Source organism: Rhinatrema bivittatum, chromosome 3, assembly GCF_901001135.1.
Source record: "Rhinatrema bivittatum chromosome 3, aRhiBiv1.1, whole genome shotgun sequence".
Classification (NCBI taxonomy): domain Eukaryota; kingdom Metazoa; phylum Chordata; class Amphibia; order Gymnophiona; family Rhinatrematidae; genus Rhinatrema; species Rhinatrema bivittatum.
The window spans coordinates 23,254,718-23,269,117 of NC_042617.1; the positions used below are offsets into that span (position 1 = coordinate 23,254,718).

At 43.6% G+C, this 14,400-nt stretch overlaps 1 protein-coding gene across 7 annotated transcripts in view; it reads left to right on the plus strand.

Annotated features, from left to right (window-relative positions):
* BABAM2 (BRISC and BRCA1 A complex member 2) overlaps positions 1 to 14,400 on the plus strand; it is a 624,699-nt gene that overhangs the window by 346,132 nt on the left and 264,167 nt on the right. The gene's annotated exons all lie outside the window — the stretch shown is intronic.

Here is a 14,400-nt window from a genome sequence, read left to right on the forward strand (position 1 = left end):
GATGTCTCCGATACTCAGCGTGAAGGATTTTAATATGGTGCATAGAAAGCTACCAAATTCGTACATATTCAAACATTTAAAAACTATAAGACAATGTTATTTGCTTGGGTATTTTTTTTTTTTACTTTATTGAAATTATAATAAAGAGCCATATGAAATACCTTATCACACAAACTAAAACATTAGCCACCCATCTACACTCCCAAAGTAGAGAGCCAGACACTCGGCCTTCAATAACCTGGTGCAAAGATAATTAGTCTTCATCCATAGTGAAAGAGATGTGGTATACATTTTTAGAGTTCTCTTTAACAGTGTCAGATAATATATTCATTTACATATTCAACCAAACCTCTCTGTCTTCCAAAAGGAGGAGGGTTTAATGCCTTCCGTTTTACTAGCAGTACCCTCCAACTAGCTAAAAGTAACTTCTGAGACCATATGTTTATACCTGCATCCATAGGAAATTGAACCCTCATAATCATCTCTGACTTACTTGTGATTACATGCCAAAACCCAGTCACCCTTTGAATATACAACCGTGTACAATTTGTGGAAGAATAGCCTAGTGGTTAGAGCAGCAGGCTGAGAACCAGACAAACCAGAGTTCAAATCTCATTGACTGTTCTTGTAACATTGGCAGGTGACTTCATCCTCCATTGCCTCAGGTACAAAGTTAGGCTGTAAGCCCTCTGGGGACAGGGAAATACCTACAGTACCTGAGTGTAATTTGCCTTCAGTTACCATTGAAAAGGTATGAATTAAATCTAAATGCAAATAAAATTCTTCCTGTCTAGTAGAAAAATAATGTTCAGTCCTATAATGGTAAGATATGACCTATAAAGAGTTATATATAGTATCAGAAAAGGCCCTGGGGAATAAGGGTGTTGGTCATCTGATACTACTCGGGGTCTAGTATCATCCCAATTTGTCCTAACTGAACGTCTTGGGTCAGTAGCCCAGTGGTCGCCTTTATGAAATGAGGCAGCTCTAGCCCTGCTCCTTAGTCAGTGTCCATCTCATAGTTCTCTTCTGTGCAGGTTTTTGCTGGTGTCGGGTCCATCTCTATCTCCTCCATAGGAAGCTCAGCCTGCTGCTGAGGGAGTTTATAAGCCTCATTTCATTGAAGGGCTCATCCCAGGATTGGTCGCATCCTAATTCTCTGCCTGCTGTTGCAAATTAGGGTGACTGGGTGACCAGGTCCTCCACCCTCAGCCTGCTCTTGACTTAGATAAAGCCTCAATGCCTTAGATTCCCCTGGGCCCTTGTGCTGGAGCCTCACTCTGGGTTTCCTTTTTTTTGAGTCTGGCTCTATGGCTCTGGGTGTCTTGCCGTATTATGGGTTGAGAGCGGAACCTCACTGTATCACACGTACGCCACCTTTTAAGACCCTCCCGCATTGTATTCCCCCTGACCTAGGATACACTCCTCCTCACTCCTTGACAGAAAGTCGGAATTCCTGGACCTATGCCATATATGAAAATCATAAGCTTGTCGTGCTGTGTGCCATTGTGCTAAACAGGCATTCGTTTCTTTCATCATGTAGAGACCCTTTAGCAGAGTGTGGTCAATTACCAACCGGAACGGTCTCCCCAGTAAATAATCCCAAAGGGATAGATTTTCCACCTGTGCGCGCGCTTCCTGGCACACACGCATGGACACGTTGATTTTCTACCATGCAAACGCCAGCGCGTGCATGGTGGAAAATCTATGGGCTGTGCACACATGCATGCCAGATTTTATAATGCACGTGCGTATGTGCGGGCAGCACGCGCAAGGGGGGGATTCTTGCAATTTCCATGCGGCGACGCATTTAGGCCTTCCCCAGTTCCCTCCCATTTCGCTCCAATTAAGGAGGGGACTGGGAGGGAACTTCCCTACCCATACTCCCTCCCTCTTCCCCTCTCCTCTCCTCCCCAGCTCCTAAACCCTACCTTTTTTCTTTTTTTTTCCCCCTTTATTTGACAGCTTATTTCAGCTGCTGAGCTGAAGTAAGTTGCACGTGCCAGCAGCTGACCAGAGCGCGAGTCTTCAGGACAGCTATCAATAGCGTTCTCCCGGCCCCCGCCCCTCCCTAACCAGAACACGCCCCTGGTCCACCCCTTCCAGGAAACCCAGCACTTGTGTGCTTACCGGCCTTTATGCACGTGGCCAGGCCTCTTGGAAAATTCGCCTTGCGCATGCAAGGCCCATCCACGCGCTTAAAGGCCAGATTTTATGCTCACGGGCAGTTTAAAATCCACCCTTTAGTGTTTCCACCACCCTAAACCTTCATGTTCTTGAGACAGAGCTGCTCCAAACCAACCCTGGACACAGCTGTTTGTAATGCCATCCCCCTTTTAAAGTCTACCCCCTTCAGAACGTGTTTGCTACAGAGGGTGGCCTTTAAGGCTTCAAAGGCCCCCTGAGTGTAGGGTGTCCAGGGTAGTTGGTTAGGTGTATTTTTTTTTCAGCATCTTGGTGAGGGGGTAGCGAAGTGGGGTATAAAATGCTTATAGTACCCTACTAACCTTAGAAGGGTGCATAACTCTTTCTTAGTCTCTGGCTGCTTATAATCACAGACATTCGCAACTTTATCAGTGGGCGTACCTGCCCCTGACCCACAAATGACATAGCTCAAAGGGAAGTGCAATATCTATCTTGCACTTTTTTGTATTCACGGTTAACCCAGCCGCCCCTAATGACTTTAATGCTGCCTCTACCCTGGGAAGGATGACTCCCAACTCATAAAGAGGCTGAAATATCGTTGATGTACATGGCTGCATATTCTCAATGGGGCCATAGCACTAGGTTAACCAAGCATTGGAAGCTGGTGGCAGTCCCATGAAAACCGAACGGCATCCTAGTAAACCTGGTAAAGTCCCCTTGGGGTGGTAAATGCAGTTTTCTCTTTGGAGGATTCTTTAAGAGGGATTTGAGCCTTTGGTAAGATCAAGAGTGGTTATATATTGGGCTTTTCCTAGCCATTCCACCATCTCATCTATTCGTGGCATTGGGTGGGCATCGAACTGTGACACTGCGTTCACTTGACTGAAATTAATACAAAACCGCAATGACCCATCAGTTTTGGGTACCAGCACAGTTGGCCTACACCAAGAACTGGAGGATTCCTCTATGATTCCTAACTAAAACATCTCATCTACCTGAGCTTGTTCACTTCCTCTTGCCTAGCTTGGGGTAGCCTATATGGCTGCTGACGCACTATGTGTCAAAATCTGGTGGGTAATAAGGTGCATTTGACCTGGTAAGGGTGAAAAGACCCCTCAAACTCATTTTACCATTTGTCGTACTTGCTACCGTTGAGCAGGGGTTAGCTCGTCGGTCAATATGATGTCATCAGTTGGGTGGAGGTCATGACCTGAGTAGTGGCTGCCAGGATTGGCCATTCCACCCTGATAAGTCCTGCGCCTTCCCCTCTTCAACTCAATTTCGTAATCTAGGGATCCCAGCTGTCTGACCACTGTCCCAGGTCCCCATCCCCTGGGCTAACAGTTTATTCGGACTTGTGGGTACCAGCACCAGAAATCTGTCCCCCATGCGAAAACTCTGCTCAAGAGCACCAATGTCATAATAAGTACTTTGCTTCTCCTGGGCCCTGCGTAAATTTTCTTTAGCCATGCTCATTGCTTTCTTTACTTTGCTGCGTGACCCAGTGTGGTAAGACAAGACATCCTGCGATTCTTTTTCTTAGCCTGTCCAGTGTTCCCTTACTACGTGTAATAATCCCCAGATTGTCATCCAGTCATAAGTTCAAAGGGGAAAAAAACCGTAGAGGCCTGGGGAACCTCCCTCACAGAAAAAAGGAGGAACAGTACCACTTGGTCCCAGTCTCTCCACTCCCTCCCCTGGCTCTTGTGCAACATTAATTTGAGGGCCATCTGTCTGAGGGTGATAGGCTGATATACGCAGGTGACGTATGCCAAATGTATCCCATGTGTGCTAAGGTATGGGACATAAAATTGGACCGCCTGTAAGTGAGTATTTCTCTAGGAAATCCAAACTAATAGATCAACTTTATTAGTTCTCCCACCACCATTTCACCTGAGGTGGACCTCAACGGAATGGCCCATGGGAAACAGGTGGCATAATCGATTATTACTAATAGATACTGATGCCCCCTCCTACTACTCTTATCTAACGGGCCCACAGTATCCATTGCCAAATGAGCCAATGTTTCCTCTACAACCGGGAGAGACTGCAGTGGGGCCTTTGGGGGGAGGGGGCCCATTGTCCCATTAATTGGCAGTTAGGGCAGGAGAGGCAAAACCTTTGTACCTCTTTGTAAATACCTGGCCAAAGAACCACTGCTTGAGTTGGGCTAGGGTGTTCTGTATTCCCAGATGTCGTTCTGTTGTTTCAGCTGTGCGGCAAGCCATTGCAAGACGTCGTCCGATGCCATCTGTCCTCCTGGGAAAAAACCCCAGAACCAAGTGTAGCCAGGATATATTGTCTCTCACTCGCGGCTTGGCTACCCTTACTAAACTTAGCCACCCTTATCAGACTTAGCAAAGGCAATAAGGGTATCCTGAAATGGGAGTGGCACTACCAGCTGAACCCTTGGGGGATAACCGATCATCACTCCTTCTACTCGACAAAACAAACCAACCTGCAGCTGAAAATAGGAGTACGTCTTTTACCACCGTCTTTATTATTCACTTCGCCCTGATTTAGACTTGCTTGATCAAAGGCCTGCATTAGGGCAGGATCAGCATGTTGTTCCAGTGCGAAACCTGGGAATTGGGTCTCCCTAGCCCTGACCCATTCTTCAAGACTCTTTTCTAGCTCTAGCCCTTCTCTCTTGCTTCCTTTAGGCCTGGGGCTTCCTTCCCCACCTGGGGCGTGTATAGCTCATAGATCTCCTAATTCCTGTTGGACCTCTGAGGCCCGGGCAGCCAGTGCTCAAGTTTACATAAGATACCCTTTCTCCCACCATGCTAGGTAATCTGTCCCAATCATGACCTAGAATCAAACCCACAGAATGAAGTTCTATAAAGGCTACTCTAAGGATATCCTTATGTTGGCCTACTTGTTACTGAACAGGATATGTAGGATACCCTCTAGTTACCCATGTACACACAGAACCCTGACTATGGGATTGCTGGTCTTGGTTTTCTTCCTTCTGCGCAGATCTAATCCAAACCAATTTCCTGTGTCTAATAGAGCATTAGGACTTGGCTATTAACCTTTACTTCCCTCAAAAAGGGGTTTCATAATTGATCTCCTGGGTCTTTAGTCAAATAGGCATGGAGTATATAAGGACACTCCCGTCGAATATGGCCAGGCTGACCACAGGCAAAGCATTTTACCGGGAGGGGGCTTAAGCAGAGAGGAGGGAAATGATCTACCATAAGGTATCCTTGACCTGCCTTCTACCCGTCCGGACTCCCCTTCCCGAATCAGGTGCTGAGGCCTTGCCTCCTGGGATTTCCCTTTCGGGTCCCACTTTAAAGGGAGCATCCCACCCCTCTGGGGCATATAGAGGTCCGCAGCTCTACCTCCATTCTTGGTAGCTGCAATATCAGCTTCTAACTACCACTCAGATAATAAAATGGCTGAGCTCAACATGTTAACCCCCTGTTTGATTATTCAGTCTCTCATCTTGAGCAGTAGCTTGTTAACATGCTGTTCTAACACCACAGTCTTCTTTTTTTTTTTAAATTTTTTATTTATGCATTTCAAATACAAAAAATGTAATTCATAATGAATACAGATAATTGTAATTCTAACAACAGAAATATTTCACAAACATAGACTTAATCTGATATTTCATAATTTCCTTCCTGGAAAATAATAATTTTCCAGGAAGGAAAGTGTAACAAAGTGGTTTCTATTAAGGAAAAATAAAAAGAGGACGAACTTCCCCCTTATATAACAATTGAAAAGAGAGATATTACTACAGTCTTAACAATATCCATAACATTTTTGCCCTTGGGTTCTAGCCAGTGGCAAGCCAAGTCCTGAAGGAGCTGAACCACTGCTCGGTCCCAACCTTGCCCCTCTGAATCACTTACGATATGCTTCCGGCGTCAACCCCAAACAATCTTTAATAGCAGCTTTGACTACCTTGTAGTCTCTGGCCTGCTCCAGATCCAATGCTTTCTAGGCAGCTGGGCCTCCCCAACCAAGCATGGGGCTAACCTCGTAGCCCATTGTGTCCTTGGCCAGCCAGCAGCTTCGGCCACCCATTCAGACATAGCTAAGATGCCTCAGGATCATCACCTTCTCCCATCCTCAACAGTCCCCACCCCCTTAGAGGATCTGGATAGCGTCCCTCTACTTGGGTAGGGCCAGTCATCGCGATACCTCCTTCCACTGCAGTCTGATGGACAATGAGTTGCCCTGTGGCTCTGACCACCTCCTCCCATAGCTTAATAATGTTGCTTCTGAGTCTGTTACAGGGCAAACTGCTATAGCATCTTTTGGGTGGTGTCCTGCTGTTTCAGCTGTGCGGCAAGCCATCGCAAGACGTCATCCGATGCCATCTGTCCTCCTGGGGGAAAAAAATCCACAACCAAGTGTGGCCTTGGATATATAGTCTCTCACTCGCAACTTGGCTACCCTTACCAGACTTAGCTATTCAACACGCTATACACTGGGTATTGGCTTTGAACCACCACTGCTTTTCCACCGTAGGACTATTTACTCCTGCAAGACTCTCAGGGTCCCCTTAGGTACCCTTTACTTTAAGGTAGTTATTGCGAATGTTGTACGTTGAGAAGTCTTCCCCCTGGATAGCTAAGTCAGTGCACTCCACAATTGGCATAATCCGAGTTCTGACGCCATCTGTCAGAAAGGGTTCTGGGGAGTAAGGGTGTCTGTCATCTGATGCCGAGGCCCTTGGGGTCCAGTAGCATCCCAATTCATCCTAACCAAATACCCTGGGTCAGTCGCTGGTGTGAAACGAGGCAGCTCTAGCCCTGCTCCTTAGTCAGTTCCATTTTATAGTTCTCCTCTGTGCAGGTCTGCGCTAGTGTCTGGTCCACCTCCATAGAAAGCTAGGCCTCCTGCTAAGGGGATTTATAAGTCTTGGTTTCAGGGAAGGGCTTGTCCCAGGATTGCTCGGGTCCTAATTGCCTACCTGCTGTTGCAGGTGGGTTGCCTAGGTGACCAGGTCTTCCACCTTTAGCCTGCTCCTGACCTAGATACAGTCTCAGTGCCTTAGATTCCCCCGAGCCCTTGTGCTGGAGCCTCACTCTGGGGTTCCCTTTTCTTGAGTCTGGCTCTATGGCTCTGGGTGTCTTGCTGTATTATGGGTTGAGAGCAGGACCTCACTATGTCACAATAGCTATGCATATATATTAGCCAAGATGCAACAGACATGCTTTGGGACATCCTATCCCACACTTTCTCAAAAGCCTTTATCCCAGGCTCCATGAGCCAACTGTCCAATAGCTCAGGCAAAAATTATGCTCAAATGATCTAATAACTCTGCATTTTCAGAGTTTAAAAATAAACATCTCAAGCACCATCAAAAGCCTTAAAGTCTGCAGCTGTACATGTCTGGACAGGGCAAAAGAACATATGTGAAAATGTATGAACAATGGAAAACTATGCAAATTAAAAATATCCTGAAACTGAGTCCAGGTGCAGAACATTGCAGCGTCAGGTAGTTGACTGAAGATATACCGGGAAGAGGACTGCAGCAACTCTAAGCATGCCAGAGCAAGAGTGATCAGAGAAAATGGCTGCAGCCCCCATTTCCTCCTAACTCCTCCACAGGTGAACCAAACACGCCTCCTCCTTTAAAAACAGCATTACCCCATGGAAAGATGCTCCCCTTCCAAAGATCTAATTTGATTTTTCCATTTCAATCCAGTTTTGCCAAAGCTTAGGGAATTGCCACTGAGTCAGAAGCCAAAACATAAAGTCCTCATAATACAAGTAAAAATCAGGTAATCCCAGCCCTTCTTACTTCCTAACTCTTTAAATTAGTTCAACTCTAACTTCCCCCTCCCAGACTTCCAAACAAAATCCACTCTAATGTTAAGCCCAGCAAAGAAGGAATGAGGGACTCGCAAAGTGAGCACAGAAAAAGAGAGCGAGGGATTCTGACATTTCATTTCAATTACACGTCTCCTGCCCAGCCAACTTAAAATTAAGCCTTTCCGTTTACACTAGTTCTTTCTAAAAGTAGACACAGAGGAAGGTAATTAAGATCAGTGGCCTGGTTTGGCCACTGTTAGAAACAGGATACTGGGCTTGATGGACCTTTGGTCTTACCCAGTTTGGCAAGTTCTTATCATGTAATTTATTCAGTTTTGAGAGAGAATTGCCTGCAACTATTGAAGGGATCCCATCAGCATTAGGGCTGGGACTATCTTGAAGTGCCCTTTTAATAGTAGCTGCTCCCTCTCTGCATAATCTTTTGTTTTCATTTGCAAGCTATGGGAGCCATCTGTGCTGGTCCTTAAATTGGATGTTGGCCAGATGAAGAGGGTTGCCACTGGACGAGCAATCCAAAGGGTGTTGCCCCTTTGGAAAGCAACTTGGGGACCATGCAAGGTGTTTTGGGCCATTGGATTTTCTAAGGGGGGTGATTAGGCTAATTTTTGTTGCTTCTCTGGGTAGCTAGTTTGGAATGGTGGGATGTTTTACAGGTTGGGCGGGACTGGATGTTGGTTGGTAATGTTTAGATTTGGGATTTTTGTAACTAATTTGTTATGTTAATCATATCTTTGCCTCAGCTGACTCTTCCTCGAATGGGTGTGAGTCAGTTGAGTGTTAGGGAGCTCAATATTCAAAAGCCATTTAGACGGATAACTCACAAGTTATCCATCTAAATGGCAAGATTTCCTATATTCAGACACTATCCAACTAATTTAGCTGGATATAACTGAAATTTTCCTAAGTTGGCCGGATAAATTCAACACATCCTGGAATGGCCACCGAATGCCTCTTGTCTTATCTAGCTAAACAGAGCAGGTCTAACGTTATCCAGCCTTGTATGGCCAGATAACCTGCCATTTAACCAGATATCTTCAAAAGATATCTGGATAAGTGGCAATCCTGTTTTGAAAAAGAAAAACACCAAAGCCGTGGGCCTCTTCACCTGATTCTGAACCCTTTCCTTATGTATTAATACTATAGAGGCATCCTACATAGTCAGGAACAATGTTATCCAATAGGATGCTTCAAAAAAGCCCATTTGGCACAAGTGTTAAACAATTGGCAAAGCTTTGGTAGTATTTGATACTAAAAATGTGAACTCTAGCAGCCTTCCTCATGCTTAACTGCCTTAATGGCACTCAGTGCCTCATGAGCTGAAATCAGAGAATCAAAGGCCTCCAATTCTTCTACACAACCTGAGAGCTTGGAAAGCCAGAAGTCCCAGTCTCGTTCACCTTTCCCTAAGAGAAATACAGAAAGATATAGAATTCCCTTAAGACATTTACCACCTGTTCAGGAGACAAATAAATTATGTCCCCACACACAAATCGCTTTAATATTGGAAGCTGTCTGGCCAGAATGCCTTCTGGCTTATTGCTGTTCTCAAAATAGAAGCACTTATTCATTTTCATCAGTCACCCAACCCAATCAGTCATTTCATCAGTCACCCAACCTTTTCATTTAACAATAGGTTAAGCGGGCTTATAGCCATACACAATTTGTTATACATGTTATACTTAGGCTTAACATTGAGTTGCCTTATCTCTCCCTACAGCTAAGTCTTTCTTGTGTCCCTCTTCCTTCTTTCCTTGGCAGCAATGGCAATAATATGGCCCCTCATTACAGGCTTTACTCTATGCCACAAAGTGCTTATGTCCATGTCTTTTTGGTCATTAAATAGAATAAACTTCTTCTGTTTGTCAGGAGGCAATCCTGACAAATCAGGAGGGTCCTTTATAATAAAGGTATGAAGTCTCTAGCAGTTAGAGCCCCCTGTGTACTGACCCAGATCTATATTGAGGTGTAGCAGGGCACAGTCTCGGATATTAATCAACCCAGTCTCACATATCCACTCTACCTCCCTACCCCATGTATCCAACACATATCTAAGTTTTAGTTAGGAGCCTTGTGGAACAGAGAAAAATAAGTAATACCTATTCCTAGGATGAAAGTACTGCCGCACCTCCATCAAATGAAGCTCATGCATACGCCTGTGCAGAAATTTAGTCAGTCCCTTCTAGGTAGCATGCAAGGCCCTAGGCCCCAACCTATCCCTATGATGATCCAAAATGATGATGAAATCTCCCTTAATTAATATCAGCCTCTTACTTTCTGAGCCTAATCAGCTGTAACCTCTCCTTATAAAAAAACATTTAGCCAAAATATTAGGCCCATATGTGTACAAGCATTATTTCTCATCCATTCATCAGTCTCTACCAATATGTGTCAACCCTCTGGATCCACCACCTTCTTCCTGCACAGGAATTCGAGAATGACTTTTCTTACTTTGCTTTCACTATGATAACTCAAGTTTTCAGTGTTCTCCTCCTGAATGGGTTTCTGGAGGAAAGCAACCTTCATCTTTTTTTTTCCTTTTTAAAGATAACACCTTATTCGCCTTAAGACTATTCAGCATCTTAATGTTCCAGGAGCAAAATTACTATACAGCATTTAAAATTATGCGACAGTTTTAAAGTTCCCCCAGGCCTAAAGACTAAAAGAGGGGAAGGTGTTATACAGTGTATCCATTCTGCTGGATGGTGATCTGTAAGCTTTGTCCTCGACCCCTCCCCTAAGGCATTAGATGAAGAATAAACATCCTCTGTCCCGGCTCCCCATCCCGATATCCCTTCTTTTCCAAACCTCACCGTGTCACCCATTTCCATAAGAAAGAGCCGCCACAGCCCCACCACAGTGTCGACCAACAATCAATGACTTAGTATGCCTGGCCTCTAAATAGGGACACATTCCCACAATCTATCATATTGTCCCACAACATCCTTAATGTACCTCAGTGAGAGAAAGGAGAGAAAAAGGTGGAAAGAAGAGAGAGAAGATTTTAAAAGATGGAACTTCTGCTTGGAAGCCACATTAGTCATAGCAGTGACCAAACAGGATTGGCTGATTAATGGTCAAGCAGTCACCTCACATTGCTGTCCTTCTGCAAAAATGGCCGGGTACCTCCCCACCAGTGAAACTTTCCTCTCCACAGGGCCCCTCTCCATTTGGGTCTCAAGCAGGGCCACTCTTCTGCATTCAGTCCCATATACCCAAGTCTTTTCCAAAGGTATTAGTTTTGGAATGCAGGTTAATAAGGGAGCACCAGGCTCTCTCAACATGTGTTCTCCCTATACTGTGGGCTTTCTTGTAGGCTATCATTTGGGCAGACTTCCCCCAACTCGTGCTCCAGCAGTGTACACATCCTCATACCTTTTCCAGCTTTTCCAGGACCATGAGCACTTTTTCCCCTCCAGCCAGCAAGAGCTCCTCACCATCGCAAACCCTATGTTCTATACTACGACTTGACTCTGTATCTAATCCCTGCTGCAGGACACATGTAACATTTACAGTTATGCTTTTTATGATTTTGATGCTCAATGAGACCTGTTAGCCAAGATGTTTTCTTTATGTTCTTAAATTTACAATGTTAATTTTGAACTAGTTTACCCTGTTCCAAGTTCCGTAACCTTGTTCTATGTAATGCCTCTAGGTGAAATTTATGTTCTGTTTCAATGTAAACCGATGTGATCTGTATTTCATACAGGAACACCGGTATATAAAAATCTAAACATAATAATAAATAATACCACTGCCCTCGTTCTTCAAATTGTCTGTGAGTTTTATAGTAACCTTTATAAACCCAACTTACTGACTGCAGCGAGGAAATAATTTTGGACTGTGCGGTCATCCCTGAACAAATCACTTCATTACAGCTTCCCCCTATGGATTCTGGGCTCCTAACTTATTAATCTGAGGTAAGACCAAGAGAAACAATAATGGAAATTTGTAGGGGGTAATGCGCTAAAACAAACAAACAAATCATTTGACACTTAACATAATCAATTTCTATAATAATCAAGTTCCTGAAAGCTCTTGTTTGTCCTGACTGTGTGTCTTGACTACCTTGCAAGCTCCACAGAGCAGAGTCTGTCTCATCTATGTGACTGCACAGCACAGTGTATGTCTTGAAACAATTCTGTCCATATCTAGATGTTTTAATTACCATTCTTATCTGAAGAATTGCATTTTTCTGTCAAGTGATGTATAAATCCTTCTCATTTTTAATTGGTATTTTTAAATGCTGTTCAATTCAATTAGAGCTAAGACGTGTGAATGTTATAATGATGATGAGCAGTGTATGAAATAGCTTGACCATTGGGCAGCTGCCCAGAAATGACTTTCTATACCCATTACTCATCATCCATTTGTTCTCATGCACATCCTTTATGGACTGTGCTCATCAACTCTTTTATCTCCACTCCTTCCTCCAAATTTCTCTTATGACCAGTGTCTATCACCGTTTCCCCACCCCTTCCTTTCTTATGGCCAGTGCCCATATCTATTCCTTCCTCTTAGGATCAGTTCCCAACTCCTTTTACTTCTGCCACCTCTTATAACCAATGCACATCACCTTCTACCTCTTCCCTGTCACCTTTTATGACCAGTGCCCATCACCTCTTTCTTGGAACCAGTGCTCATTAGCCCTTCCTTCTGACCTTTTGTCTTAGTGTTTATTACCTTTTCCCCCTTTCTTAAGGCTGGTATCCCTCTCCTTTCTTTCACCTCTTCTCTTAGGATCTGTGCCTAACGTTTCTCTCCTCACTTTTGCCAGTTCCTACCCAGCTGTTCCCCTGCCCCCCCCCCCCCCCCCGCCATTAGCTCTTTTGTGCTTTGACAGCCTTCATGCAATTAGGTTCCTAATTCTGGACAGCAAGTAGATTGAGTTTTAACTTCTTCTAAAGTAATGGCAGGATCTGGCTAAGGCAAGAGTTTGGCTGGAGAGGGCAGCAGATCTGTTGACAGCCCAAGATCAGACTGCTAGCCCAGGACAGGTAGGTTTTTGCCCCACTGGTCCAGTAAAACCCCAAGGGCAATGGACAAGATAGTGGCAGGGCTTGGGCTCACACTGCTGCCCAAGGGAATGGAGGAAGAGCTGACACTGGAAGCAGGAACATGCCTGGTACACAAATCCTACTATTAGTGCAACAAACTTACTTTACTTATACAAGTAACGGAACAGATTACATTCATGTAGAGTGCGTCACATGAGAAGAAAACAATTGTGGGTCCTGATACAAAGAATGAATTCTTTAGGTGGATCATGTATCTTAGGATATTTTATGTTCTTGTCTCACCTTCATTAAATTAGACAATTCAATTATTCACACTAAAAACATGACTAATAGTTTACTGGACCTCCACATTTGTGTATGTATTTATTTATTTATTTATTGTTTTTGTTATACCGAGTTTCATGACAGGCATCACATCAACCCGGTTTACAATTAACAGAGTGTGTAAAGCATAACATAACTTAAAACAATGTTCTCAATAAGAACCTTGAACTTTAAATACAGTGAATAAATACAGTGAATCAAATAAAGGATGTGAGAAAGTTACAAAAAATCAAGGAAATCAACTTGGAACTGGAAAATGTATTGGTGGAACGTTCATGATGCTAACTTTAAGTAGAGTTGGTTTGCTCCTTTATATAAGAATGGTTTTGCTATTTAAATTGTTTCGTCAAGATTAAACATCAGTCCCGGTGATATTAAGTGAAAATTTGTTTTTCCTATTTCTGATCTATTTCCAAACTGCCATAAAATAATATAAAAGAAGAAAATGCAAATGGTCACATCAGTCAAGTCACATAGTCATGTAACTTATTTGGCCACCATTCCCCCTTCCTCACAACAGATTATAGGGACGATGATTTTCAAAGGCATTTCTGCAAGCAAAATGGTGCTTTACCTGTGGAAATGACTTGTTATAAAATTGCCTGCCTGATATACGAGGATGTCCTGGACTGCGCAGAGGCGTTCCAGTAGTAGGAAGGGGTTTGGATTTGCTTGTATACTTTTGGATTTTCAAAAGTATCAGGGTAATTTTCAATGGAAATGTAACCTGTTATAGTAATTTTCTAAAGCACACTTACTCGTGTTACGTACAGGTAAAACTTATTGACAATTCAATAGCATATAATGTAGCAATTTTCTGAGGCTTTGGAAAATTGCTACAATATATGATTTTGAATTCTCAATAGGTTTTACCCATGCTAAGTGCACTTAACGCAGGTAAATGACTTGAAAATAGCTACAATAGTATGTTACATTTACATTTTCCTTTGAAAATTACCCTGTTTGTGTATAAATTTTCTCAAAAAACTTTTTCATACAAATTATCAGATGTAATTGTTTGCAGGCAGTTTTGGTGGGTAATTTTCAAAGCAAGCACACATAAGTTTGCTTTGAAAATGGGTGTAACTTTTGCATTATTTGCCAATTTCTTTATTCACGA